Source organism: Ornithodoros turicata, unplaced genomic scaffold (assembly GCF_037126465.1).
Source record: "Ornithodoros turicata isolate Travis unplaced genomic scaffold, ASM3712646v1 Chromosome15, whole genome shotgun sequence".
Lineage (NCBI taxonomy): Eukaryota > Metazoa > Arthropoda > Arachnida > Ixodida > Argasidae > Ornithodoros > Ornithodoros turicata.
In genome coordinates, this window is record NW_026999318.1 from 2,313,159 (window position 1) to 2,338,375 (window position 25,217).

At 44.9% G+C, this 25,217-nt stretch overlaps 1 protein-coding gene across 2 annotated transcripts in view; it reads right to left on the bottom strand.

The window, feature by feature from the left end:
* The window catches only part of LOC135372413 (phospholipid scramblase 2-like), a 59,780-nt gene extending 37,276 nt beyond the window's left edge, over positions 1-22,504 (bottom strand). For both annotated transcript variants that reach the window (XM_064606027.1, XM_064606028.1), the window contains exon 1: positions 22,376-22,504. The gene's annotated coding sequence lies outside the window, so the exon portion shown is untranslated. The remainder of the gene's footprint in view (positions 1-22,375) is intronic.
* Between the last annotated feature and the right edge of the window lie 2,713 nt (positions 22,505-25,217).

Below are 25,217 nucleotides of genomic sequence, written 5' to 3' on the forward strand. Positions count from 1 at the left end.
TTTCTCATACATGCCGCATGTATTTTACAGCGAAGTCACGAATGTGAAAAAATACACAATTTTTCTCCTGCCTCTTTGAACAGGTTTTTATTAAACTTCTATAGCCATTTCGAAAAAAAAAAAAAACTTTCCATTTACTTTCTCTCGAAATATTTCAGGAGTCGATAGACACCAAATTTATATGTCTACCACTTTTAGTTTTTATAAAAAAAAAGCATGAAATGTGAGTACGCGTAAACACCCACCGAAACCCAGCGAAACACGTCTGAAACACGTCATTCTGCGTTGCCATCTGGTGACGCGAAAGCAAAACCGCGCGGACCGTATCCTTCCGCGGATTAAGCTTGCGCGTGCGCACCGTACTGCCTGGTTCCTCTCTCCTCTTTACTTTCATGGACCGCTGACTTAGGGCATGGCCTGGGAGACCAGAACAAAAGCTTACTTAGCTGCTCATAAAGGGATTATAGTCTGAGACAGCATTGTCGTGTCAGAGCGTGTTCAGCGTGTCAGAGCGTGTGTTCAGAGTCGTGTTCGAGCTGTCTCATAAGGCTAACGAGAATCTCTCGTATTTCCGGTTAGTGCAAGCCGGGCTTTACAGTTATTCTTTACAGTAACTTTCAACAGGACTGTGCTGTAATGTTCGTAATGCTGAAAAAAATGCTAGAAATTCTACCGTCGCCTCCCATAATAATAATTCGACGTTTCCTTTTCGTTTCGCTAAGAGTGCACGGCTCAGTCAGTTCCAAACTTCTGAAGTTTTCGGGAGGATCTCGATATTCCCGGTTGCGAAACCCACGGTCCAAAAAAAAAAAAAGGTCCCTGGTTCTGTGGACGGAAAAAATGGTCCCGCAAGCACCTGTGCTGCCAAAAGTACAGGGGCGTAGTTGCAGATAGCCGATGGAGCACATAACAGCCGACCAAGTGCTACCATTCGCTCTCCTGATTTGAAATTCCATTGAATGGGTAACAAAGTCGATATAACTCGCTACACTAGTTCGCTAGTGATATCGTTCTCTAGATGCTAGTATTTTTCTACAGTTGGCCAGCGAGTTTTGCAGTTGTCGCCTGCATCTTTTCTGTGTTGATGTTTATGTTCTATGAAAGCTGTACACTCATTTATTCACTGTTTCATGGCCCGTATAACTCCCCTTCTGCTGAAGATACGGTTCATGGACATCGAAAGTATGAGAGAACAACTGCAAGGTCTCTGTCTGACCTACAATAAAAAATACCATATTGGAGCGTAATCCAAAGATGTCATTTATTCATTTGACTGACTTATTTGTCAAGAAAGTTTATTATTTGACATCAATGGCTACTTGAAAAAAGGGTTGGGTATTAGGGATGAAAGACAAGACGTTTACGAGCAAGCGGATCACACAGAGATAAATGTTCCTTGGGATAACTGCATTTACAACTGCAGCTTTCTTTATTCTTCTATTTCTTTCTTTTATTGATTTTTAATTTTTATTTTACTTTATATTTTCATCAACGCTCCAGGTGAACAAATAAGAAAAATCGATCAAACGACAGCTGCACCATTATTTCTGCCCACGCAATGAGGAACCATCGTCCCCGGACAAAATGTCCCTAGCTGACTGCGGAATGAAAGTTAAATTTTGAGTTCTTGTCACACTGCCGTTGCTAGCTTCCGTGACGATACATGTCTGTTTTCATGCTGTCCCGTGGAGATTGTGCGCCCTGGGCCGACATCTCTCTCAAGGAAATTTTTCGCAAAGTCGCACTTTGCTACTCCGGCAATGAGGGTTCGCAGGTTATAATAGGGTGTAGAGACTCACCAATTTACACATAATTATGAGCATACGCACAAAGCCACAAGTTTTTTCACGTAAAGTCATAGATAGCAGAACTGCAGATAGTAATCAGCATGCCAGATCTAGCGCTGCAATCTGTTAGTTTACATGCGCGTATTACAATGTTGACAGCAATGTTGGAAGCACATATATTCCACCACCACATTCTCTCTCTCTCTCTCTCTCGCTATGTGTGTGTGTCAAAGTTCATTTCCTCACTCACGATAAACAACAATTAAGAAACCACACCCAGTTACCCTGGGAGGAAAAGGTCACCGGGGAAAAGGCCCCTGAAGTAAACGCCGCACGAAACCTAGCGATCGGCACGAATATCAAACGCGTGCATTATGCAAGATGTTCGGATTCTAGCCTCAGTATCTCAGTCTCAGTTGTATGGAGCGCAGTAATGTGATGTATCACTCGTGAGAAATAATAATAAGCATTTTCCAGTGCCTGATACGCCTAAGCTTGCTGATCATTATTATTTTATTACTGTATATCATTTTACTGTTTGTTGCATCTTAGCGTTGAATTTTCCAATGAGCAACCGTCCGCACCCCCACTGACGATCCCACGTTCTTTTACGATCCACACTTCTGGATTAGAAATTAATCTTCCAACTTGGGAATGTGTTACTATGCACAATACAGTACAAAATGTCGATTATGCCTTTTATGCATGTTGATTATGCCTTTCGATTCTGCGCGAACTCAGTCCGCTAACAAAGAAAAAGGGCGGAAATGTTAGCCTCTGAATAAGGGACAAACACACAAAGCCCTGGACCGATAACCCAGATAATGTGGGTTCGAGTCCTACAGCTGGCTAACCTTCTCAGTGACGGGAGGCAATCACAAGGCCGAACTCTCAGAAGGCCGAAGTTCAAAAGGTCGAAAATTCAGAAGGCCGAAAATTCAGAAAGCCGAAATTTCAGAAGGCCGAAAGCTAAAAAAGCCGAAGTCTCAAAAGACCGAAAAATTGCAGGACCGATACAAAGAAAGGTAAAATAAAAAATAAATAATAATAAAAAGAAAAATACGTTTTTTTTGTGTGTGTTTTGTTCTTTCATTTTTTCACCTTGTGGCGTTCTTTCAGTTCGTGTATGTTCACGTGAATGCACGTCATACTGCCGAAAATAAAGGTAGGGGCCGAGTGTACGGGGGCATAAAAACTGAGCCGCAGCAGTGAAAGAATGACATATTTTCCGAAAAGGGCACAAAACTTATGAAGGAAGCTAATTGTAGCTGGTACAGAACACATACTGCGAATGGATAACGAAGGATTAGTCGGTCGTTAACAGGTCGTTGGCCGTATCCTTCTTGAACACTACGGGATGTTAACCCCAGGCGAGTCCAAGTTTGGGACACATGTGCAAGTGTTCCAGCAAAGAACAGAAAAGCCCATTTTGGAGTGGTACAGGCCATGGACGTGGGACAGAAAGGGGAGAAGGTTCACGTCCCATAAATGGTCGTGAGCTTCATGGTTAGATCACCATAGTTCCAGCAAGGAATGGTCATGGATGTTACGATGTCAATGCGCCAGTTGTCCTCGCAAAAGGGAAAAACGAAGATTGGCTGCCAAGATGGGTATGTGTACATTCTCGACCGAAAAGCTGGGGACAGGCATTACTGGCGTTGTGAACTGAAGACCGAATGCAACGGCCGCGTTATTACGGAATTCCTCAACGGCCAGCACGTGCTGGTAAAGAAGACAAAGTGTCACCTCCACTCCCCAGCCATATGCAGAGGAGACGTCATGGACGTGAGGACCTCTATACGGAACCTAGCGCCAACTTCTCGAGAACCGCCAGCGAGGATTGTGCAGCAGGCATCGAACGCAATATCAGCTCTGCAAGACAACTACTGCCGACTGAGAACGCGCTGAAGCAGCTGCTCCGGAGGACAAGAAACGTTGGCCGTCCACGTGAACCGGAGTCGCTTGATGGCCTAGAGCTCGCGGAGGACTGCAAGTTTACACTTCAATGCAAGTTATTCCTTCGGTGCAACGTCACTTGTAACGACGGCGCAAGGGTCATTGTATTTACCACAGACGAAAACATACGCCATCTCGCATCCTCACGGACTTGGCTGATGGACGGAACATTCAAGACAGTGTCGAGGTTATTCGAGCAGCTCTACACCGTTCACGGTTACGTTCAGGGATCCCTCTTCCCACTTGTATTTTGCCTGATGTCACGCAGGACTCAACTGGCCTACCCATGGCCTTCCCATGTTTGTTGGTCCTATAACCCCAGGTCTGTAAAGGGCGTTTTGCCCTTTTGCTCTTCGCATTCAAAAATTGTAAAACGTGGGAGTGCTTCCGCCAAGCTGGGGGAGGCTTTAAGGAAGTCATGCGAACACAAGATGCAGGAGAGTTTTTGTGCCCAGATAAAACAGTTGGTAGAAGGAGGTTACCCTGTGTGTTTGCTGTCCAGCATAGCCGAGAGCCTGCTACGGAAAGTAAAAGGGACCGAAAAGCACAGCAGAGAGCGACCTGATGGAAGACCTGTGAATATCCCATACTTGCATACCATATCGCACATCAAACATGTAGCAAGTAGGTATAGCGTTCCGGTCGTCCTTTCTGCACCTGTTAAGCTTAGGTCTTTGTGCAGAAAAATCAATAACCCCTCTAAGGCTGGTTGTAAAATCAAACATAGACAGAACTTGGTCCCATCTATGCAGCATGTTGTATACAAAATTCCCCTCACATGCGGGCGAGCGTATACGTTGGCCAAAGTGGCCGTTGTGTTAATACTCGGCTTCTAGAACACAGATGCAGAGCTGTACGTAACGCGTTACTCGGTAACGCGTTACTGTTTTTGTAACTAAGTAACGACTTAGTTACTTGCTAAAAAATATGACTAGGAACGTACTTAGTTACAAAAATTGGTAACGCGTTACTGCAAGTTACTCGTTCCTTTTCTTTTCCTTTTTGCTCACTGTCACCAACCACGGCCGCCAGTTGTGGTTTTTCCCGCGCGCATGGCGGTATTCCACGAGTCTCAAGCATGCGGAAAAATCTCCAGCGAAGAGAAAAGGATACCAGAGAGCAACGCCCTTCTCATTGCTCTATAGTGTCCACAGTGTTTCAGCACACTCAATGTGTTCCTTCTTTCAAATATTCACTGAGCACAGGGCGTCTAGTGCTTTGTCTCTCTGTCCCGTACTCGGAACTCATGTCAATGATCATGTGAAGGCCTCCTTGTGAATGAACTCCGTTTTTTTCTCCTGCAAATCCCTCTTACGTATCATCGCCTCCAACTCTGTTCTTCGTATGGTGTACATTTAGTCTTGGGCTTATTAGAGGCAAGCCTGAGTCGACAGTATACATGAGACAATACAACGTACAAGACAACATATGTAGGCGATATAGATAGGCGATGCTTTCGTATTTCTGCTGTCTGGTATGCAAATGTAACGTATTTAGTTACTATTTTTTCGAAGGAACGAGTAACGTATTTAGTTCCTTTTTTTGGGTAACGTGTACAGCTCTGGTTCCGTTAACGTTGTTCCAGTTGACATCGTTGAAGTTGATACTGCGAATTCGCACTGGTTAATGGCCTGACTCTCTCAACTATTATAGCGTTAATTCGTTAAGATAATAGAGGCCATGTGCCCTTTTCCAAGTCGTACCCATCAAGAATTGAAAATTCACGCTTTTGCAACCCAAAACTGAAAGTAGCCTAACGAATTATTGCAGTCCCGATCTCTAGGGGAATCAACCAATAACCATACAAAACCACAGTCCATAGTCTTATTTGCGTTGTCGCTATATTCTATTTTCGAAAATCACGACCATCAAGCAGGTACTCATTTCTTGAACAGAAGAGTAAGTTACAAAGAGACAGCTCTATTGGTTAGGTTCCAGGAGGATGTCTTTCACGGACATTAATAGCTTAGCGGATATTAATAGCAATGAGCTTAAATATCAAGAAAGACGATCTGAATCAGATAGAGTCCAGTCTCATGACGCAGCGGCTTTCTTCGACAGCGGTTTCAAGCGTGGGTTTCACATGCACCCTTTGGAACATGGTGAACCGGTGTAAAAACAGTGACATCTTCGTTTCTGTTACCAACTGTCACCACAAGAGCTTTATTCTGATTTGTTAACAGGCTTTATCCGGCCAACGTTTGATCTGGTAGCGCTGGAAAGTCACGTAGAAAGTATAGCTGTCTCCTGTGAACCTGAGACATACATGAAATTCCTATCGCGCTGACCAAGACAATGGCGTCGCCTCTGCTATATTCAACAACCGATTTCCCTTGTTTGTAGAGACATGTATGTCAGTCTCAGTTTGCTTCTGTACATATACTTATACACAGGGGCGAATGTAGACCCTCGGTTTCGGAGCGGCGGTTTCTTTGTCGCAGCGCGTAGCGGGCGAGGGAAGAAAGGAAAATCCAAGGTATAAACTGGCGTTTTGGAGGGAAATCCTCCATCACCCCCCTTCCCCGCATCCGCCACTGTACTTACAAGGCTGTCTGCTTGTTGGACGGCTGCATGTGGCCTTCGTGCATCCTCCTCAGGGAATGAATGCTGACGCTTCCCTAACAGCTACCGTGGAGAACGCATGAGAAACCACAGTCCTACATGTTTTGAGTCTCGCACCAGTTCATATCGTGGTCAGTGGTTCTGTCAAAATCTGAATTTGCTGTTTTATTTCTCAGGCATAGCCTCCGCAAAGACCGTACCCCAAGAAAATGGCATCGACAGAAAGGATGTCGATGCAGCTGTTGTGCCCGTGACAGCAGTGCCAAGACCTCCACCCTTGTCGCTAAGTCCTGGCACAGAAGGCACTGCCGAAGACCACGCGATCGGACTGGGTCACGATGAGTCAACCTACAGGAGACTGTGGTATCCGCCTGGCTTCGTCATAAGGCCTGGTCCAAGACGTCCATGTTGGAGACGTAGATTTGGGTGTCGTGTATAACATAAAGAACACTGGCGCTGGTGACTTCAGAACACGGTACTAGCCACCACTAGTATAGTTATCCGTAATCCGTAATCATTATTTATGCTCACCAACAGCTCATACCTTGGACTGTGTTGCACAGGTACAATTTACACAAATACGCATAAACAGCCAAATAATATCACATTTTGTCATCAAACTGCGTTCAAGTAAAGCCCTAAACAAGAACCAAAGCCACGAACTAGTAAAAGTCGTCATAATAATAAAATTATAATTGCAGCACATATCGTACTGATTGTTATGTTAAGTGAGACAATTTTATGTAAAATAACTCGTTATATGTCCCAAACATTTTCGCACATTGCCCTGTTCGTGCGATGTGACTGAAAAATTTGAGTTTGTCCGTAGAACACGAATAAAGTATTATGCACGCCATAAATGTCCGTCCTAGTCTCTGTTACTGAGAAAGAGCAGCGCGTGAAACATACCACGTGTACTACGTATGTATTTGTCCCTTCTATGTTGTTCCAGCCTCAGAACATCAGTTCTTTCATGTACTACGGACTCCACGAGAAAGGCAGAATGACTTGAACATATTCGTGACTAGCAGTGCTGTAGCCCAGAACGCACGAATACGTCATTATTGGCTAATATCAATGAAAAATCAACAGTGTTTGTTCGAGGCAAAGCTTTGTTTGAAGGTTTCTGTTTTCTTGAAACGTGCACATTCTTCAGAGCTAAGAAATGAGAAACAAACAGACCGGGCAATAGCAGGAAGCACGACGAGCAACTAAGGACCGAAACCAGAGTTGAACCTGAACCGAAACTGAACTGCATTGAACCCATACCATCTTTCTTTTTTTTCTACTGCTAAACCGAACCGGAACAGGACCGAAATAAATCTAACGCGGTTGTTTGTTTGTTACGAGGCGTATAGAAGTTAGCCTTACTAAACTGCTTGCTACTGGCTCGCGAAACGGTTCAGAACAAATGTTTGCTCTATTAACAAGCCAGCCCCCACTGTTTCCATAGCAAAAAAAAAGTAACGGAGCTTCGATTGTTGTTCCACTTCGTTTTGAAAACCTTATTTCGAGACAAATTAAGTGCTCTCACGAATTAACGAGCCGAAACGCATATGAACGAGGGCTAAATACGGTACTGAAATCCTAAAATCCTTCCGTTCCTCTAGTCTGAAGAAGAGCCTTCGCTCGAAACGACACTCTCGAAACGACACTCATTGCTCCCCTCTTCGGTACATCAGTACCCCCACCCCCACCCTCTTTTTTTTCGGTGTTTCAATGTGGCACTGTTTTTCTTACAGCGTACCTAGATCTAGAAGAACGTAGTGGGTTGAGTCAAGATCCACTTTGCAAAAGTAACAACAAAAATATATAACACTGAATCCTTCCTTTAATTGATACAAGCTCCTAAAATTAAAGAACAGCTTCAGTAATTTATATTTTTGTTCTTACGCATACTAGATCTCATAGGAATTCCTTTCTTTTTTTTTTTTTTTTCTGGCAAACTTCAAATTCCGTAGATCTAGGGAAATTTTCCTAGAGTTGGCAACACTGATTTTGTGTCATAACCGTTGTCGTCTATGTTGATTCGGTAGTTGGCTATTTCGACGTACGGTGGCGTCCTTATGACGGTACCTGCAGGCAATTCCCCGGACTCCGCCATGTTGACACCTGTGTACACCATCCTGGTGTACGGAAGCCCAATTTGCGTGGCGATGTTTATCTTGATACGCAAGGTTTGATTTCCACGATTCGTCTGCAGCTTCAAATCCCGTGTAAAGGCGTTGTCGTGTACCACTTATATGTACTAATAATGATAATGTAGCACTCTATAGCAGAATCGCATTTTGTCAGACGCAATTCTATCTTCATACTCGAAAAGTAGATATGAACCGATAGGGGCACCACCGTTCTGGTGAAGCGATTATTAATATACAGCACTGGGCGAAGCGATAACAATGCCTCCGTGCGTCGAAACAGCCAACTACTGAATCACCATAGACAATGAAGGTGACGACACGAAATGGAACACGGGATTGCCAAACAAGCGTTGCTTTGCAACTGTCTTGCCTTGCTGTCTTGTCAGCTTACTGTGCTTGTCAGCTCTCTTGCTCTATCGCACGTAGTTGATACTTGTGCTTGATTGTACTTTGCTCTTTAGCAATGGATAGCTTCCTAGGCCGTGTCTACCGGATCGTATGCTTAACGCTAGCTACGTTCATTATCATCTGTGCTATATACGAAACTAACGTCGTATACCTCGTAGTATGGTGTACTTGCGCTATCGCTCTAGTGCTACTAGCCATATTGGACTACTGTTGTAGAGATAACGAGCTCTCCGAGGATCTTATCCCGCAGCTAACTGTAGATCACAGTGCGTCAGCGTATCCACCTAGTGGATGGGAGTCTTCTAACGCTAGCACTAGCATCACGATAGACTAATGTCAAGTATTACTGCATAATACTACTGATACTACCATACTACTAATACTACCATAATAATGATATATAATACTATATGCTATATTATTACTATATGATATATATTGCTATATATTCTCTACTATGCTATATATTATAGAATAATGTCTGATACTATAGGATATACGACTATATAATATGATAATTATGATAATATGCTAACATATCCTCTGTGATAGTAATTATCACGACGGGCTCTTGTCTGATACTACAGGATACTGCAATGTAGTACTACAGGCATGTTGAGTCTAAGAACGGCATTGTCAGTGCATCCTTTTTTCCCCATATTTAACTAACAGTATAAACATAGGTTTTGAAGTGATATATATAAATACATCCTTTAGCACCCGAGATGCCGTTCTTAGGTTCAAGACGACTATGCATATGCCAATTCCCTATTCCTATTTCTTGGTGGGTAAAGAGAACAACGAAACGCATATTTGCAGCATATACGCTGCTTGAGCTTATGGCTCAAATGCTGCTCTTGTTCTCTTCCACCAAGCCCCTTGAACACTGAATTTGGAACACTAAACTGAACACCTATGCAATATGAATAAGATACCATGATGGCGTATTCGACATAAATATATATATATAAAATAATAAATAAATAATTGGGTGTTTACGTCGCGAGACAACTGAGATCATATATATATATATATACAAAGCAACAAATATATAAAAACATATATGAATAATATGAATAAATAAAATATATATATCATAAACAACAACAACAAATAAATCGTGACTATGACCTGATGGGGTGAGTCGCCACTACAGAGCAGTACACTACCCCATTACACGCGAAACATTAGATGTGAGATATGAGAATGAAGTTATGCTTATGTGCAAATACATGAGCTCTCCTCCACTGGCTGAGCCGCGCTACGCCACAAAAAGAAAGGAATAATAATTAAAAAAACACACACACACATGAAAGAAGCACCAATGGTCATTGAGATGCAGAGGAGTACACTCTACAGAGTCCGGAGCAAAAGTGTAGAAACGAGGAACTCCATCATCAATCATCAGCAAGAACATCAGAAGACATGGACGGTGTTTCACATGGCTCTGACATGGGCCAAGAATTGCAGCCAGGTTGAACGTCTGTCGGCTAGCAGTATTCAGCTGAGCACAGAGTTGCCGCCCGTCTGTCAGGGCTCACATTCTGTAACGACTTGCTCTATGTTCGCTACGACGCCACATTTGGAGCATAGGCTGCTGTTACGGTATCCGATCCGGTACTTGAATTGCGGAGCGAAGGCTACGTTGAGACGAAGCCTGTGCAGGGGGGACGTAAAATAGCGTGGTAAACGGTCTGGGACTGAGAAAGACAAAGTTGGATCCACCGAATACATGAGAGACCTGTCAGTGATGTCCCGACTCCACTGCTGGCGAGCTAGTGGCTGGATAACCTCAATCAAAAGTGATCTCCTGTCTCCTCTTGATAACAGTATTGGTACAGCCGTCCGAGACTGTCGGGCAGCCGTTGCCGCTCTGTCGGCCTCTTCGTTTTCGCTCAAACAGCAGTGACACGGGACCCACTGCAGGTATATATGATGACCGTGATCGCATAGACGCTGAACTTGCGAGCTGTCCACGTATCCCCATGTTGATTATACATTGAAGAGCAGCCTTTTTATCTGAGTATACGACTCAGGTCCGCGAATCGTCACACGATGTCTTACGCTGAAACAACAGGATAGCATAGTAGCTCAGCCGAAGTTGATGATGTGCGGTGTGAGAGACTCTGTCCATGCGACACATCGTCCGTTGGGATAACAAACGCAGACGATGAACATTCATGACTGGTGGATCCGTCATTGAAAACTGCAGCCAAACTGTTTCCTTGCTGAGTATGAAATGTTGCTTCAGCTAGAGAAAGTTTCGTCTTGTTGGCCAGCCTCGGTCACGTTCGAATTTCATTGTCAGTAAATTAAAAATTTTCACCTTCAGTGACTCGGTTTGAAAGTGTACCACACAGAAGGAAGAAAATCAAAAGACCGAAAAGTCGTAAAACCGAACTATCGAAAGGCCGAATTAGCAACCAGGCGAGCCACCGATAAATGAAAAGTTACAACCTACGTGTGACAATTCCACAAATTCGAGGTCAGGACAGGTAATGGGCAAATACAGTCAAACTCCTTTATAGCGAACACCTTTTTAACGAAAATACCACTACAGCAAATTTTTTTGCGGTCCCGCTGGATCCCTATAGGTCCAATAATGGACATCCTTTTTAACGAAAATACCTTTACTGCAAAATTTTTTTGCTGTCCCCCGAGTTTCGTTGTAAAGGAGTTTGACTGTATTCAGAAAAAGACCGAAATCACGGAGCCCGCGCTATGGGGTTATGCGGTTGTTGAATGTATTCGTATACCCCAATAAACCAGCAAGCAGGAATCGTCACCACTATCACTTCAATTAATTAGAATGTAAATTATCGACAACCCGCCTGCATCACGCAGTCGCATGTTATAACAACAACAACAAATACGACGAGGTACGCAGACAAACAGGAGACGGGTGAACGTTCGACGTTCACCTGTCCCTTGTTCGTCTGTGTACCTCGTCGCTGAGTTCTGCATAGTCATGTACCATCCGGCTCCTATGGTGCCTTAGTGTAATCCTTAGCTTGTTTGATGCAAGACCGCGTACTTTCCACTATAGCAAGAACGTGTAGGGGTTGAAGACGTTCAAATAATTGAGACTGCACTTCCACTTGTAGGACAATTTGTAGCATCATCTTCTAAACTTCAGCGCTCGCTCGCGGCGCTAGACAGTCGCCTTTATTGCTTACCTACGGTTTTGGGTACGCGACCCCCGCATCAAAGCCAGTTTGGTCTCGTTCCTGCGTGAAATTGGTGATGACGACAAGTTTTGACTTTTCTGCCTCTGTTTCTGCTGTTTCCTTGTTTCTTTCATATGGGAATATGCATTAAACATGTTCTCCGTGTTTCTTTCTTTGACTTCTTCTAATTTCTTTTTCCTTTTTTTGTGCGTGTGTGACTGCCGTGACTCTGTGACTCTTCGTACCTGAGTGTGTGCACTCCAAGTGTCTATGTACGTTCATGTGCTCAGAGTTGTTCACGTGGTATGGAGTAGCCGACAATTTCTCCATGTTTTCCTTTTTTTTACTCACTAACTCCCGCACTTCCACTTGTAGGTCAATTTGTGACATCATATACGTCAGCCATGTCGTCATCAGTTGATGAATAAAGTGGGAAAAACAACGCATGAAGTCTGACGCGAAGAAATAGCGTATGCTACGTAAATCTCTTTTCCCAAGCTTCTGCAGCGATATGACAGGCACCTAATGCGGTCTTAGCGTGATCTCTTTATAGAAGGTATCAGCTGTATTTCAGACAAGTAAACGTTTTGAGAACACACGAGCAATATTGACGGTAAATTGCAAAAAAAAAATCTCTTCGCGGAATGAACGGTGCCGTTACCTTGACATCAACACAGAGGAACGGGAGACATCCGTTGCGTCGTTTGTGATTTAGGATCAATAGAAAAAACGCGAAGCACGCTTTCCCTCCCATTCTCATGAAGGCCAACAGTGCGAAGCGCCCTCTCATTGGTCCGCCGCAAACAATTCGTCCAATCATCGCCGTAGGTTGTTTGAGGAGACCAATCCGAAGCCTCTCCGCATTGCAGGAGCAGGAACGCCTACAATGCGGTTCCTTTCGCTCACAGGTCACGGATGACGCAACATCCCGTTCCTGTCAAGGCAGCGGCGTCTTTCATTCGACAAGAATATTTATTTATTTATACTTATATATTTATTTATATATTTTGTTCTTGAGTGCCCCTTTAAGAGATCATCATGAAGCAAATGCACGGTGAAACTTTTAGGCCAAGTCTTCCACCAGCTCGGATGGCGCAGCGGTAACGCGTGCGCTTGGAGACTGGGATGTCCGCGGTTCGAATCCGCGGGCCGGCTGTGCCGTCTGGGGTTTTTCCTGGGTTTCCCTCAGATGTGTAATAGGCGTATGCCGGCACAGTTCCCCTGAAGTCGGCCCATGGACGCAGCTATCCACTTCATCTTCCACTTCACCCTTTCCTCTCCTCCTCTCCACCACCTTTCCCTTCCCGAGAAACATGCCGCCTAATCAGGCAGGCAGACCTCTCGAGTTCCTCCCAACGACACTCCTCCTCCTCCTCCTCCGCCAAGTCTTCCTTTCTACTGAAAACTGTAGAGAGACCAAAAAATCAAGTCTTCCTGTCATTTCATAAAAGTGAACACCATCTTCCCCTCCATTTCAGATTCGTGTTCGGTGTGTCCGGTTCTTTCATCGAAGACTGGAGGATGCGATAATACAGAAAATAGAAAGACTGGTGTACTAAAGTGGGGAGGAAAGGATAAAGGATGACGTTTCGAGAGAAGCATTCTCTCGAAACGTCATCCTTTATCCTTTCCTTCTTCAGGTGTGTGTTGTGTTCTCCGTATTTTCTTTGTTTTTGTTTCGTGTTTCTTTGTTTTTGTTTGTTTTGTGTTTGTTTCTATGTTTCTTCGTTTGGGGTCTGGATAAATCACTGCTGTGCGGCGTTCGACCCCTGCCCAAGAATTTAATAACTTTATATATATTATTTATAAAATTATAGATGGCGTTGGCTGTACTTTACATGCTGTTGGGGCTACCAGTTCTTCGTCCCTTGTTGGAATGCAGAGGGATGTTCAACAAAACTTGTGACCCCGTAGAGTGACAAAGTTCAGAAACGAGGTTACGTATTCAGGGATATCCCCCATACTTTCTCATGGCGGAGTCCACTGGTCGTTTGTAGGGCAGAAAACCTTACTCATGGTTTGAGTGTGCATGTATAGTGCTGCTCGTTCATTTCTTCACTTAACTCACTGATATGCACTGCGCTGCACAAAAACGACCGTGGGAACTCGCCATCAGTAATTATTGTTCCGTATGTTGACCGATGGAGGACAACAGGCAGAGTTGGAAGACAGGGGTGGTGTCAACGTTGTATACTACGACGATTTCAGGGGAAACTCCGCTGACAAACAGTCTGTTGAAAAACATATGATAGAAAACCTCAAGCAAGGCAGCCGCCGATGGGATTCGAACCCAATACCTCTCAGACTTCAGCATGACCTTTGGACGCATGCTGTATGACTAATGTATAGAGAAACGGGGTAGTTGGTAAGTCATACTTTTTTAGTTTTTAGTTTGGTTTTTAGTTTTACGCAGCAGAGAGGCAAGGACAGAGAACAAGACGGAAAGGCTGCGTACTCACAACTAAAAGAAATTTTTATTGTTGACACACTTAAACAGCTGAATTCCATGGCGTATAGGCATATCACAAACACGTGAACACTAGAAATCATTATCGAGAAACATATAATGTACCAGATATGGTGCAAGCACATTAAGTGCTTGCACATGGTGTAAGCACACATACATATGGTGGAACCACACCATCCACCGATCTCAACCAAGCTGAGATAATGTTTATCGATACTAATTTCTAGTGTTCACTGGTTTGCGATATGCCTACGCCATGGAATTTTGCTATTTAAGTGTGTCAACAATAAAAAATTTCTTCAGTTGTGAGTACGCAGCCTTCCCGTCAGGTTCTCTGTCCTTGACTCTATGCTGCGTAAAACTAAAAAAAAGCATGCTGTAAAGCATGCTGTATGAACACACGCGTTCAACACGGCCACCGCCGTTGCTAATATGTCAGTAAAACTGGGAAACATTCTCCTGAGCAAACGTGCCACAATGTTTCTCAAAGAACCCAGTTACGCTGCAACATGTATTTCCAGCGCGTTTCTAGCTACACCAACACAGACTTCAACGTCACGTAGCGGTTCTTACATGCTTCAGAGCGACGTCTAGGCGAAACAAAGTGTCAATCACCACCGTTATCTGATACGAATTGCCACGGTATGTCTCTTTCGTTTCTGAACCGAGAAATCCCCTCCCCCCCGCTGAAACGCGCACGCCGAAGCCACTCCATAAATACCATAGGCTCTTCCCCTGGGAACCATATCGTGCCACCGCCATGAAGACCTTGTGCCTTCTGCTGCTTGCAGTTTGGGGTAGGTTCCGTTAACTTTTTTTTTGATTACGTGTTAGCGCTGCGAAGCAACTGTGGCTATGAGCGGCGTACAGATGTGGACAGACGGAGAGAGGACAGCAGGAAGGAGTGGGGGACAGGAGGGTTAGTATGCGTCCTGGGCCGACTTCAGGGGGAACTGTGCCGACATTCGTCTGGAAAGTCTTCGGAAAACCCAGGGAAAACCTCAGACAGCACAGCCGGTGGTAGGATTGGTTCCGTACAGATGCAAGGTTGATGCCTCCACCCCTTCTGGGCACCTTGCGGTGCACTGTCGCACTTGCAAATGTAAACCACTGTTCGAAGCTACAACCATTTGTGCTCGCTTCAAAGAAAAGAATGTTCAAGAGATTGTGGAGGCCTCCCTAATCTCCTCACTGGGAGATAAGTGTGTTAGTCAAACTTCTTTGTCCCTCTTACCAGTCGAGATTGACTATCTTCCAGGAGACTAACTTTTGTTGGAACATGTTTATCCTCACCTTTATCACTATCTGTGTCCTACTTTCTTGCGCCTTTTAACTGACGTATTGTCAATAAATCCTTTAGTTGAGAGTCTGCAGTTCCGCTGTTGTGTGTTTCTACCGTTGTGTCTCCGTCCTCTCTTTGGCTGCAAGATTTTACTCATGGCTATGTACCAACTACCCCAAATTTCTACCTTGGTGAAGGGTGCAGAACCTGGGACTCACCAGGCCGTACGCGGACAACGTTGACGACTTCGCCATCAAAGTCAGGTAGCTTGCTGCGTTGGCATTTCTACCCGTGGACGATGTTCGGGAAACCTATTCAAGCTTGAAAACACAATATACTGCGGACGCATCAGCACTACTGGAGTGGTGAGAGACGAACTACATCCTGGGCAGACCCGTACAGCGCAGTACTGCTGATGGACGGACGGTTGTAATCAGTACCACACCGACGTTTCCGCCTTCCCTGTGGAACGTCTCCGATCTCGTCGACGCTGGACAACTCGGACAATCAACGGGGTGGAGGCTTGGCATCGCCGGTAGAATGCGCTGGTGGGTACGCAACACGTCAGCGTGTTCACCATGATCCAATCCATGGTACAAGAACAGGAGAGGACCGAGACATGCATAGAGCGGCTTATTCGTGGAGATGCACCCCGCCTTCCGCGAGAAGAACAGCGCCTCAGCGAAGATCGCCTTCGAAGAATTTTGGACGATAGAGAAGACAGGGATGTACAACAATTTCTGCGAGCTGTTGCTCATAACTTTTCCTTGTAGTAATAATGTGACTATAAAGTGCTCAATAAATGCTTGGTTGTATGTTTGACCGTGAATCATTGTCATCTTCTCACATTTTACCTTTCTATGTAAGGCTATAAGCGGGTACACATCGAAATATATATGTTCAAGACAGACACAGAGAATACGTAAGTCCAGGTCGATTGTAGACAGCAAACTAGAGCGCAGCACAGAGTTCCAAGCAGGTGAGACCGGGACAGAGTTCATGTCGAAGGGAACAAATCACCCGGAAAGGAGGGACGAGCTGCGGGGTCATGCACACAGCTGTGGGTAATGTGATGCCGACATGAGCAGTTAATGTGTTGGCTATAATATAGTGCTAACGGGGTATAAAAATGCCCCCCTCCTCTCAAAGACGAAAGGAAACGCGAGAAGAACGCTCTGACATGCCGTTGCATCGTATTTCGACCATTTGATTCTTCGGCCTTTTGAGCCTTCGGCTTTCTGACTGTTCTGCCTTCTGATTTTTCGGCCTTTTGAATTTTCGGCCTTTGAACTCAGCCTTTTGATAGTGACCCTTCAGTGACTCCCTTCTCTCAAAGGTTAGCCTGCGCTACAGCGGCTTGCCATTCCCGGCTAAACAACAATTAAAAAAAGGAAGAAACAAATCAAAATAAGAAAACAAAAACGTAACAAACACAAAAGGAAAATAAACACGAAATTTATCACGGTTCACCGAGAAGGCCACAGACTCGCAGGAACTGAACAAGTGCCTTTGTCACTTCACTATGTTGTGTAGGGTCTAGCAACGTCGCTGTTGTTTCAACGCTGTTTGAACGCAATGTTGAAACAGTGAGCAAGCAGATTACACACAGATAAATGTTCCTTAGGATAACGCCATTTAGAACTGCAGCTTTCTTTGTTCTTCTCTTTCTTTCTTTTATTGATCGATTTATTTTTACCTTTATTGTTTTCTTCTTTTTTTTCATTAACGCTCCACGAGAACCAATAAGAAAAGTTGATAAAGCGACCGCTGCACAATTATTTCCGCCCACGCAATGGGCAACTGTCTTTTCCGGAACCCAAATTCACGTCCGCAAAACGAGGAAAACCAACGACAATGCTAGATTGCTTCGTACGATGATATGCCGTGGTTAAAAGTCCGACATCACTATTTATCACACAAACTCAACAAATTTCGATGTGTGTCCAAGTCATTTTAGCGAACGAAGTCCACATTTTTGTAGGCTTAGGCTTAGCGAGGCGGACGCGAGGGAACAGCGTGAGGGAACGTGCACAGACTAAAGGTGGCGCTTTGCGCGGCCACGTAGCGGTGGGAAAGCGAACTTTTTGTGTGAGTCGTCCGATATCGAAACCAGTCAAAAGTGTATGTGGCGGGCGTCATGAACATCGAAATTGTGTGAATCGGTTGTGTAACTTTGTGGATTTCAATCGCTTTGAACTCCGAACGACTACTTTCGGTCCTCAGCGGAGACTACTATAAGGCATAAGACTATATGCAGAAGCAGGCATGTGAGCGTTTTTACAATTTGTTTAGCTTTTCTTCGTGAGCACCGCACTTGCGTATGTTTTCTTTTATACTTTTCCCAGCAACCTTGCAAAGGTTGCACCTACAGCGGATGCAGAATTCTCATTAGCTGAGTTGGAAAAAGCGACAAGGTCCAAGCTAGTTGGAAGTTCTTGTCTGAATGGAGAACACACATCACAACAAAACTCAACACAACACGAACGATATACGGTCTGATTATGGCAACCAATTAGGCTCATTGGCATAAACGAAGACAGATAGAATCCACGGAGTAGCTTATTTTGTGACGCATACGTTTGACGGCCGACATTCATCTTCTTCTCATGTCCACTTCATGTGGATTTTGCGGGAAACTCTAGAGTGTGGAAACTCTAGTATGTCTCCCGATTTGTTAAAATTGGGAGACATAGTTTTTTTAAAATCAACATTGACGTTAATGAACAATAAAATCTGCACGCCATTCAATGAGGAACATAAAAGCGATTACATTCGCTGCAGCGGTTGTACTGAGCGCAATGCGTCTGTTCCTCTCTCTCTTTTTTATGCAGTACAGACAAAGCGATGTCTTGCAGATATGTCGGGAAAATGGTACCCGCATTCTGCTATAACAGGACAGATTACAGAGGCGTAAGCAAAGAGGCACTTTACCTTCTCTATTCGTACCAATAAAATAAAGCACACATAAACGCTTTACACCGTGAGCTCACTAGCCTGGCTCCGACCTTACACTCTCTGTACGGGGGGGGGGGGGGGGGGTCGTTGGGTGCAATTCCCAATTCAACCTGGATGCTAGTGCTGGATGCTGGCTAGCCTTTTCAGTGACTTTCATCTTTCATCATGTTCTTGTTTTCCTATTGTTGGTCACACAGATTTTACAGTTGTTCTGTCATACTTTCTATGTCGATGAACAGTATCTCTAGCAGGAGTGGAGTTGTAAAGCCAATGAAACAACGAATGAGAAGGCGACAGCTTTTATTGTCCATAAACATCACCGCGGAAAAGATGCAGGGGACAACTGTAAAGCTCGTGCCTCCTTTTTCTTTTTACAATCAAGCACGCGTGTCTGACCACCAGTAGAAAAATACTAACATCTAGCGAACGATATCGCTAGCGATCTAGTGCAGCGAATGATGTCGCTTTTATGTTACTCATTGAATGTCGTGTAGATTTTATTATCTACTAACAGATGAAAAAGGTCTATGCCTCATTTTTCAACAAATGGGGAGAGCGAATGGTAACACTCGGTCGGCTGTGATGCTTCGTCAGTTACCCCATCCGCACCCCTGTATTTTTGGGCGCGCAGGAGCCTGGGGGACCATTTTTCTGCCTACACAACCAGGGACCTTGTTTTTTCATACCCCGCATTATACTGTAATACGTTTTTGTGCACCCAACGACGCAACAGTTTGTGCGGTACGGCATTACCTTTAGCAGCTATCAATTCAGGCGCGGCGTCACCGAAGCAAGGTGACGATTGAACGCGTACGAATAGCCCTCGAAAACGGAGCGGACTCACACAACAAGTTCCTATGGCTGCCGCCAGGATTTTCCGTGGCGCGGCGGACACTTTGCACGGAGCGTAATACGCTCCGTGCAAAGTGTCCGTAAAAGTTTGGTGTTTGCATTTTCATGTTCAGGTTAGTCTAAGTGGGCTTTGGCAGTTTCCGCGCACAAATAGCCAGATAACATTTATTTACAGTAGTTTATTTTTTCAGCGGGGACGTCGATCACTTTATTTTGAGATACGCCTAATTTTTCGATACCGGTTCCCTGGATTTTCCATCTTTCGACACTCCTTGCCGGCTGACCAGCTCCGGTGGCGCAGCGGTAACGCGTGCGCTTGGAGACTGGGAGGTCCGCGGTTCGAATCCGCGGGCCGGCTGTGCCGTCTGGGGTTTTTCCTGGGTTTCCCTCAGATGTGTAATAGGCGTATGCCGGCACAGTTCCCCTGAAGTCGGCCCATGGACGCAGCTATCCTCCCCCCGAGCGGATACCGCTCGGTCTTCCACTTCACCCTTTCCTCCTCTCCACCATCTTTCCCTTCCCGAGAAACATGCCGCCTAATCAGGCAGGCAGACCTCTCGGGTTCCTCCCAACGACACTCCTCCTCCTCCTTGCCGGCTGCGCGTTGGATGACCCCAAACCTCTACCTGTCTGTCATTGAACCGCGAACAAAGGGAGGTCTTCTAACGAAGATAAGGAAAAGCTCGGGGTCACTGGGGGTTCTCCGCTTAACTAGTGACTCTACGCTGAACGAAAGGTCTGGCGTAATGTGAAGTACCCTGTGAAAACCAAGGAGTGTCTAAAAATATAGTATTGAAGTTTCCGGGTAATAATCAACGCATTATGTGACGGAATTTGTGCTCCGAGACGACCTCGCGCGTCAAGTTGCTTTCGTTTTATCGTGTTCATTCATACATAAAGACGGAGTTCAAGGTCTTTTAGGAGCTTCCTTCTCCTTTATTTTTCTTTTTTGAATAGCTATTGCTAAATGCAATGCATTTATTTAGGCTGATAGAGTGTAAGTATTGAGCCTATCAAAAGGCCGAGAATCATAACACCGAACTATCAGAATGCCGAAAGCCAAAAGACCGAAAAATCATAACGCCGAACTGTCAGAAGGTCGAAAATAAGAAGGCTGAAAATGGAAAGGCCAAAGAGACACAGGGTGAGCACTCCAGTGAATGACCACTGTATGGGATGGTGTAGATTACGAAAAAGTTGTGGCTATTGTATTAGAAATCAAATAACTGGAATGCATAGCATTTTGTGCTCGCAAATAGACTAGCCAGTGAAGATGAAAAACGATAATCTACAACATGTTTACTACGAAAAGAAAGTGTGTTGTGGGTAAAGTGCGGATAATTGTGCACTAAAAGCTTTGATAGCATATGAAGTTACCTGTCCTTAGCCATTTCCTGATTTCTTAATTGGCAATCGCCTTGTGCTCAGACTCACTGCTGGCAACATTCGTTTATAATACTATCTGTGTGTGTACTGCCCATATTGCCATCCGAACTATCCGATCACACTTGTACGTCGGCATACTGTAAGTATGCACTAGTAAAACAATACGAAGAGCAACTAAACATTCCATAATCAGTCAGCACAGACGCGAGTGACTCGTGGAAACAATAATTGTAGCATAAATATATAACAACAAAATAAAAATAAAATATTCATATAGCAATAGGAGACAAGCAAAAAGACGTGAATGTCTCGAATCGAACTGCGGACCTTTCGTGTCAAAGTCCGACACTTTACCTCTCGACAAAGGGTGCGAGCCGCCTTAAACTCGCGACGCCAACCATGCACAATGGGGATTATTTCAGAGTCGGAGGCGAACGGCGTGATAAGGACGGCGACCGTGGCGCCATCTAGAATCGGGAAAATCGTGAATCGGAGTTGCTCCCCGACTGGTATGGCACGCTGTAAATGTGACATTGACTTGGTTGGGCTTCACTTCACAGAAATGACACTAAAGTAGCCTGTGTGATACATGTATTAACCACGCCTAAAAAATATTGCATGCTTTATGATACTCGGAGTCACCCTACAAAACATTGCAATTAATTTTTCAACCCATCATCTAGAATTGTGTTTTATAACAGTTGCGTCACTGGGAGTAGATTCCGGTTTCCGGTTTCTCTAGCGATCAGAGCACCTGTTCCAAAACTCACCAATTACATTCTATCATATCTCAAAACGGTCTGCAATCATCTTTATCTAGGTCTCGCAGGCCCGTGACTTTATGAAGGGCAGGGGGAGCTCATGTTGACGTCATGCTCAGACCAGAACCGGATGTGAATATGGCGTTCGTTTTTTTTTTTTTCTTCATCTGGAAAAGTATTATAACGGTGCTCTGCTGGATGAATTTGTGGCAGGCGTAATCTACACGCAGCTCACAGTCAAATACAACCACTCCAATCTCAAAATTAGTCGACGGCTGCAGACTGTTCCCTTCAAGGATAGTCGACACCCCGAACCGAAGCTAAGAAAATGCACACGCATGCTTTCGTGTCACTCACACCCAGACGTGATCGTGCGACAAAGTTCGTGCAGTGCTAACATTGCAATCGAACACAGATTCCTTTCTGGCTGCGCAACAGAAGGCAACGTGAAGGCTACAAATAGAACGGCAAACAGGAATGTATCGGATTTGTTCATTCCAAGCCATGTCACACGATGCATTTCTGCACAACGTAGCTTGCGAAATACGGTACGCGACGTTGCTTGCACGAGGGTTCACATGTTTGACGTTACACATTCTAAAGACATTCAGAAAGCTACCAACCTAGTCCGAATCATACAAGCGCACTTACTTTGGGAAAGGTGAAATTCACGAATCAGGAAATGTAGACTAGCTGTAAATTAATGCCGGCTTTAGATGTTCCTCCACACGCGGGTCTTCTTCTTCCACACCCGTTCTGGTCTTCTGGAAGATTAGCCTGGCAGGCCAACTTCGTCCGTTTGTTCGTGGTTCCTTCCTGCACGAGCAAATCGACAGCACAGGATAGCGGAACAAGAACAATAATCAGGAGTAGGTTTACACGTAAGTCCGCGCACACATTTACGAAATACGTATATTTCGTATATTTGATACGAAAGAGTAACCAAGCGATGAATTAGCGTCGTCTCATAATGACACAAAATGGGCCAATCAGTTATTTCCCTTATTTGGGTACTTCAGTTCGTACCCTTTGTTTTGCACATTTTCCTTTGCCTTTTTTGTTTGTTTGTTTTCCTTTCGGTTTGTATATATTTGCAATGTCTATGCACGTATTTCCAAAATGCAAACAAGTTACAGGAGAACTGCCTGAAATGTAACTCTGATACTTGCCAATGGAATGAATTGAATAATTCCTCGACTACTCAAGCGACTCAAGTATAAAGTGGCCGCACGTACAAACAGCTTTACCTCATTTATTTACAACAGCTTTCCGCGTCCCCACTCGTCAGTTTGCGCATTATCAGTGCATGTTTACTTACTTCCCATACGTTTGCGCTCGACCTATCCGGCGACAGCATCGACATGCGCATCACGACCCCAGGATAGTGGCGTCATCACAGAGACGGCCGCCGTTAATACATTCCGGGCTGGGCTAGAGGTGTGCCCCCCCCCTTTCTGCCGCAGTCTCCCACAGTTGTGTGATCAGTAGTGAAACGGAAACATTGCGCACAAAAATGGAAGACCAGCAACCACGAAGTGCATTCACAAACCATTGTTGTCAGGAAAACACTTTCTGGAATGTTCCAGAAATTAATAAAGTATACCCGTGCTTTCAAAGAATTGTATTTATTAAACATGACAGCTTGGCAAGATTTTCATAAGTGTCACGAGAACGAGGCAGCGTTTGACCTGTGCTGTCAATGCGCCATTAAACTCCGAATCATCATCATCATCATCATCATCATCGAGGCAGCGTTTTCGAAAAGTGAAGTATTTTGATTGAACAATAAAATATACTTGTAGTGTGAAACGTAATAACGTTAATAATGGTATCTAAATGCGCACTCCGTACGCTGAGCTAGGTGTCATTAAATGCTTTCGAAATGACTCGAAAAATGGCGTATGTCTGACGGGGCGCGGATAGTTTCGGTTTCGCTGTGTCGACTCGTTTACCTTCCAAAATGGTAGTGTTAATTCCCACAAAAAAATACTCATGTTTTTGAGCATATCGCCACTAAAGAAGGCTCCAGTAGTTAATGCAAAATCCCTGTAAAAATGGAGAAAGCAATGTCTTCACGGGAAAAATATTGCGGCTTCCTGTGACGATAAGTCGGAAAAGTTAGTCAGAGGTGGGGAGTAATGCATTACTGGTGATGCCTTACTTTTGAGTAATGAGTAATGGTAATGAATTTCATTTTACCAGCAAGTAATGAGTAATGGTAATGCATTACATTTCGACTAAGTAATGCAGGGTGGCATTACTCATTACTTTCGTCAAATGTTCATTGTGCCCCATAAGGTTGGCAACATTCAGGTTTTTTCAGACTCCGGGAGAAATCGAAACTATCGTAGTAACTGTGCATATGAGTCCGGAATATGCTTTAGAAACCAGAAACAAAGTTGGTTTTGCGGTCGGAGACGTATTAGTTTCATGAAAAGCCGAAAATTGTATACCGAAACTGAAACTCCAGACGGCAGTAGTATAGTTTAATACGGCTTAATAACGGTGCCGGCATAAGAACCGAGCGGCACAAGAACCGAGCGCTATAACGGCATCTTTTTTCTAATCCAAGATGGCCGATTCTAAGCCAACACAATCCAGTTCTAAGCCAACACAAGCCAAATCCAAAGCCATCTGATTGGCCACCATTAGCTCCGCCCACTTCACACGTTGATTGGCCCATGCTAAGCCTACTGATCTTTGATTGGTTGACCGTAGCTCCTTCATGCTAATTAATTGGCTCCGCCCCCACTTCACACGCTGATTGGCTCATGCTAAGCCTTGACTGAGCAGTGATTGGTTTACCGTAGCTCCACCCCTTCATGCTAATTACTTGGCTCCGCGCGCGCGCCCGCCACCGCTACTGATCGCGCGTTGATTGGTTCACCATAGCTCCGCCCCCGCCCGTTTATGTTAATTACTTGACTTCGCCCCGCCCCCCGGCTTCACGCTGATTGGCCGGCGCGACCGCTGATTGGTCCAGGCGCGGCGGCAGCGACCCCGCTGCGGCTTTATCTCAGATGTCCAAACTTACCCATCTGATTGGTCCATTCTAAGCCGGTCCGCGCACTCTCCCAGCCCCCCTCTGATTGGCCGCCGCCACTGCCTTCACCGGCACCCACCAGACGGCCCGTTGCGGCCCTATCTCAGATGTTCAAACTTATACCAATTGGCCCGCCACCAGACAGTGCGCGGCGGCGGCGGCTTCAGATGGTTCTAACCTATCTCAGATAGCTCTATGAGATCGAACAGACAGGGAAAAAAATACCTTTCAACGTTTATTGAGTACATGTTTGAGGAAAAGCATGGCAGTTTTGGAGAGGTTGATTCCCTTGATGCTGGGCATGGTTCCACGGAAGTGACGGATCATGTAGACGTCTCCGGGACAGCGGCTGAGAAAAATTTCGTCCTCCGTGAGTTGGCACTTCCGCGTGCACTGGATATCTTCGTAGCTGTCGCTCACGTCCAGCGAGTGAAGGCACGTACGCAACGA